Here is a 6,000-nt window from a genome sequence, read left to right as displayed (position 1 = left end):
TTGCATGGGGGAGAGACACACAAACACACACACACTATGTAACACACATACAAATGGATACAAGCTAGACACATACAGTTGACTAGCTCATTGGCATCAGGAGAAGCCCCAGAGCACAGCAGAAGGGTCAAATATTATCTGGGAGAAGACGACCTTTTACTGTGACATCTCTGCTTCAGACCCTCCCTCTCTCTCTCCCTCCGTCCCTTTCTCACTCTCCCGACCGGCAGGCAGCGTTAGTAACACATTCATTGCACAAACACGCACGCGCAGAGTGCGAGGCAGAGAAAGAGAATGGATGAGTTGTGATTTATTTTTCGAGATAAGGAAAACTGTATGTATGGCGATTGTGTGGGTACGTGCGCATGTTCGCAAGTGCTAGCATGCATTTGTGTGTCTGTCATAAACTTTGTCGTCTGAAGAGGAGAAATCATCGGACCAATATGCAGCGGGTATATTGCTCATCTTCGATTTATTGAAGGTAACCACACTTAATAATGACGATAACAGTCCAGTAAGGTGCACAGACTAAACCGGAAACAACCACCCACAAACACAAGTGAAAACACACACAACTAAATATGGCCTCCAATCAGAGATAACAACAAACAGCTGCCTCTGATTGGAGGTCATTGACAGAACTAACATAGACCTAGAAAAACCATATAGAAATAGAAAACATCGAACATAAACCAAAAACCCCGAAACACACTAAACAAACACCCCCTGCCACGCCCTGACCAAACTACAATAACAAATAACCCCTTATACTAGTCAGGACGTGACAGTGTTGTTTAGCAGGGATGCACACACAACCATGTACGGCACTCTAGCTGGTTGTTGGCAGCTATACCCCCAACCCCCCCCAACCTTATGGAAGTTATAGCATTTGGGATATAGCAGGTGGGAGTATGAATTGTAATTCACATCAGGTCATCTCCCTGGCGTCTGCCACTCACTCAGCCTGGTTGCTCAGAGCTACAGTCTATTTCTGCAGGGTCAGCACTTCTTATAAGCGGACGGATGCTGACGTGATGATTTCAAGCAGACGGACAGACGGACAGAGACCGACACGCAAATGGATGAGATGACACACACGCATGCAGATGCATGCATGCGCACACACCCTTTCTGGTCTAAAAGACAGTTTCCTTTTTAGCAGCACAATGGACAAACAGCTTTTTCTTTACTTTTGCAAAGGCAGTTGTCGACACAGTGACGAGAGGATCTCTTTGTGTCTTGGATGATGCAAAGTGATGGCTCTACAGTAATAGGATTCTGTCGTCACCCACGGGCCTCAATATTGGCATGGTGAAATACATTGGTAGAATTGCAGACTTCGGACTTGATTACATCCTGTGTCTGAGTTTAAATGTGTTCCCGAAGGATACAAACAGGAACCTGTCAAATCTTTGCTTCTACAACATCTATCATCAAACAACAGTCACCAAACCAAAAAGTCCCCAGAATTATGTTCTACCCAATTATTGTAGCCTATTGTAAGTAACTTATGTGGAGTCGGCATTGAAACTCCTATCCTACACCAGGGTTGGATTCAAATCCGTTTCTACTCAGTCAATTCAGGAAATAGGTCTGCACTGAAATGCAAATGACAGGGACATTTAAATGTGAGTTAGCTTCCTGATTTGAAATGGAATCGACCCCAACCCAGTCCTGAACATTTGCTTACAAGCTTTTGTTTTCCACTCAAGATTTCAAGGTGTCTCGCTCAGGCATCAACAGAGCAGTTTCATCAACCAACTGTGGCACCTGGGCAGCACTTGTCCAAGTAGCCTTCTGTTTCTCAAGCTGTCTGCCCTGCTCTCCTGCAATGGCATGCAAGTGAATTGCCAGGACTTACTTGCAATACAGTGGAAAATAAACAAATATTTGTTTGCGAGCCAGCCAGCAGGGTATTTGCCCACTGTTTCACAACATTTTACTACCAGCTGGGAGGTTTGACCTTCTAAAAATATAAATCCAGTCTATGGATGGCTCATGAATATGGAGAGTTGAGTTTATCCCAATACTGGTAGTAGTATGGCATGGGCTAAATTGAAATGCATAAGCATGGTAGCAATTGAAATGGAACAGTTTGGAGATTATGGGAAAATTATTAGACCAAGTTGAGGACAAAGCAGTTCACATGGAAAATGTGAGTGTCATGTACTAGCCTAAATCTATCAATGTTACATTGAACTGGGTGAATGGAATATGAATGACAGTCATCCAACATGCTGTAATAGAAATAAGGCCATGCTCATGAAAAAGAAAATCATCCTCCATCTTAGACGGCACCGACCGCCACTGGAGAGAATGTTGTCAACGTTGATGGTCACAGTCCTAAAAGTCATGAGTCACAGTCTGTGTCATCCTCACTATGCAACCTCATCCCACACACACACACACACACACCAACACTAATACCTGTATGGTTCGACCAAGCTACAAACCAGCTTCAACTAGTGTTATGTCAATGTTTACCCCTAATCAAATGGCTAGTACTCCAAGGAATACATGAGGTTAATTTCATCAACATACATCAAACGGTTTTCCATATTTATTTCAAAACCCCATTTTGCTGAGTGGTGAATCTAATCACACAGGACAGGGGTTCAAAGGGCAAGATCCCTTTTTGCATGCCATGTCACTTCAACCTGGGGCGGAAGCCATCGGAGCTGGGATGGCACTTAATGCTGTAATGGACCCAGGTTTGATGCTGTTTAACCAGCCAATGGTAATAAGGAGACTAGGGGAGTACTTACATGAGATTGTTTTAAAAGTAGGTCCTATTGGCCCCGGTCAAAAGTAGTTAACAATATAAGGAATAGGATGTCATTTGGGACGCAATCTAGAGTATACCTCCAAATCCACTCAGACACAAGTGGTGGAATCTAACCTGGTCCCAGATCTGTTTGTGCTGTCTTGCAAGTTTGACCCCGCCAAAATTTGATTTGCCAAAAAGAATTGTTATTACCTCAGAACCTTTGGACATCTCATTTAGCAAGGTTGAGGCACTGTAAGACTCACTGTTTAACATAGTCAAGCGAGTGGTGTCTTTATGCCCTGCCACTTTGTCAGTTCCGAGTCATACAGTGCTGTTTTTAAGTATGCTATGCTCGTCGTTTTCATTTGCGTGCCGAGTTCATAGTCATAACCGGACTCCCCTTTAACAGCTTGAGGTTGTCAGACCATGACAGAGAAAACACCCAATAGATTGTGCTTGGTTATGATGAGTGATGCTTCCGAGAGAGGAAAGCCGTAAGCAAGGGACTGGGGGGAGAGAGGGAGGGAGTGTGTGTGTGTGTGTGTGTGTGAGAGCGCGAGAGAGGCAAAAGAGGTGTGAGAGAGAGAGGCGAGAGAGAAGTAGAGCGTGAGAGCAACAGAAAGGCATCCTCTCTCATACTTTAACAGTCTACCCACACAACCAGCCCAGATGGCTATGGTATGAGTCACTGAGGACTAGAGTCTGAATTCAATCATTTGTCACCTTGAGATGCTAAACAGCCAGGTAAATACAGGGCCAGGGATGTGCTCACTGCTCTTGCAGCTATCCTCGCTCAGGTTACAGTACATTATTGGTTTAGCAGCAGTCCTTATGATGAGGCTGTAAATGGATTACATTTGACATGATGCCTCAATCAACCCCAAGAAGCATACTGATGGGTGGATACTCAAGAAGGATGCCTATTTTTCAAGGACACAGCAATCTTCTGGACAAAAATGTAACTTGTCCCGTATATTTTTCCTCACCTCCGTTTCCAATATCATGAAAACAACTGAAGTATTTGAATATATTGTGCACCCACCCACATGGTAATAGACAAAAGTGCATGGTGAAAACAGATGTCTCATCAAGCTGAAAAATTATCACATGCTGTTTTTTGTTGTTGCTTTTGTAGATTAGATAAATGAGAAGATTTGTGCAGAGCTACAATATTTCAGGCATTTTGAATCTCAAAAGGCTATTTCCTCACCCTATTTCCCTGTAACAGCTGTCTTCAAAAATGGACCAAGGCGCAGCGGGTATGTGGATACTCATAGTTTTTAATAAACAAAAGTAAAGCATCCACAGGGAAAAAGCAATCAATGATACTCACGACAGGAACAGTCTTGCAGGCACACGAAACACAATGCAAGAACATCTACCCACAACCCCAAAGAAAAACACACACTCCTATATAGGACTCCCAATCAAAGGCAACTCAACACACCTGCCTTCAATTGGGAGTCCTAATTACCAACACAACACTTAACCCACAAAAAACCTGCCACGTCCTGACCAAAACTAATACAATTGCTCCCTCTGCTGGTCAGGACGTGACATTCCCTCAAATGTTGTTAGAAAATTTGAGAAAAAAAACCCTCCAACATGTGTGATGGCACCTTTCACCAGCAAGCCAGCAGGGAGAACCAGGCTGTCTCAAATCACACTACTTTTGACGAGAACCAATTGGATTTCCAACCTTTTTTTAACCGTGGCACACCTTGATGGGATATACAATTCTGCGGCACACCTAAAATGTCCCTAGGAATTTATTTGATCATGACCTCCATCTCATCTGAGCCATACTGCAAATAATCTATTTTATGTTAAAAAAATTATAATAATTATACCGTTTTTTCATAGTTCCTTACTCATGATGGTTGATTTGTGTGTACCCCTTTAACCCCTTACACTCGTGGGAATTGGCCTATATGGATAGGGCTGTATATAAATGTTTTTTACAGGAGAAAAGCATATGAATAACAATAGAAGCATTTAAAGGGAACAATTTGGAGATTATGGAAAAGTTATTAGATTAAAGTTCACAACAGTTCACCTGACAAGACTGTTCATTTTATTTGCATTTTACATTTGTTGGAAACAAAATCTGAAAATACTCTGGATACATTCAGTAACATAATACAAATATTCCTGGAAAAGGGTTTGAATTAGAGGATTTACTAGGTGGCCACACACCTTTCCAGTTTGCACAGTTCCTAAGTAATTTCAATGCACTTTTATGACTCAAAGATGAGTCTTCAACTATAAGGTGTTTTTTTTAGCTCTCCTATGAACTAGAGCAAGCACTCTTGTAGTTGTTTCCTTGGAACACAGCTCTGCATCCCCACAAATACACAATTACTGTAGTTTTTTACTCAATCCAAAAATGGTCCATTATAAATCGCAATCTGGGTCAGGGAGGGTATCATTTCAAATATTAATCTATTGCCAACATGACTAGGTAATTTATAAAATACAATCTTACAGTGTTAGGCTCATAATGTTAGTGTGCATAGAATGGAGACATTAATGCATTCAGATGTGTGGTCCGTGGAAAATGTTTTAATTCTGTTCAGGACAACCCAGGGTATAAAGCCATGTCATATTGTAGCTGTACATCAAACATAGTGATCAAAAATATTGACACAGTATATGATATAAGTTTTATGATATGGAAATGTGAAGTGCACATTGAACTCTAGGGTGTTTGGCGTGCTTGTAGATAGCAAAACAGTATTTATTATAATCCTCAACGTCTCATCTAACAAAATATACTGAACAAAAAAAATGCAACATGCAACATTTCTAATATTTTACTGAGTTACAGTTCATAGAAGGAAGTCAGTCAATTGAAAAAAAGAAATTAGGCCCTGCAATGATGGGGCAGTGAGTTGGAAGCAGGTGTAACGTTTTAATAAAACAACAAAACCAAGAACACAACACTAACATAAGGCAGAACGCCGATACAAAAGAACAATACCAACTGGTGAGTGAACATGGGAGAGTGACATATAAAGGGGAGGAGATGATGAAGGTAATGGAGTCCAGGTGTGAATCATAATTATTAACAGGTGCGCATATTGATGAGTGCCAGGTGTGCGTAATGATGAATCCCAGGAACAGTGGTTACTACTCTGGCGACGTCATAGGCCAGAGGGGAGGAGCAGGAGCATAAGTGACAGGCCCTAATTATTATGGATTTCACATGGCTGGGCAGGGGCGCAGCCACGGGT

The sequence above is a fragment of the Salmo salar genome, chromosome ssa08 (assembly GCF_905237065.1).
Source record: "Salmo salar chromosome ssa08, Ssal_v3.1, whole genome shotgun sequence".
NCBI lineage: Eukaryota > Metazoa > Chordata > Actinopteri > Salmoniformes > Salmonidae > Salmo > Salmo salar.
The sequence above is the reverse complement of the archived record's forward strand: the minus strand, read 5'-3'. Positions refer to the sequence as shown.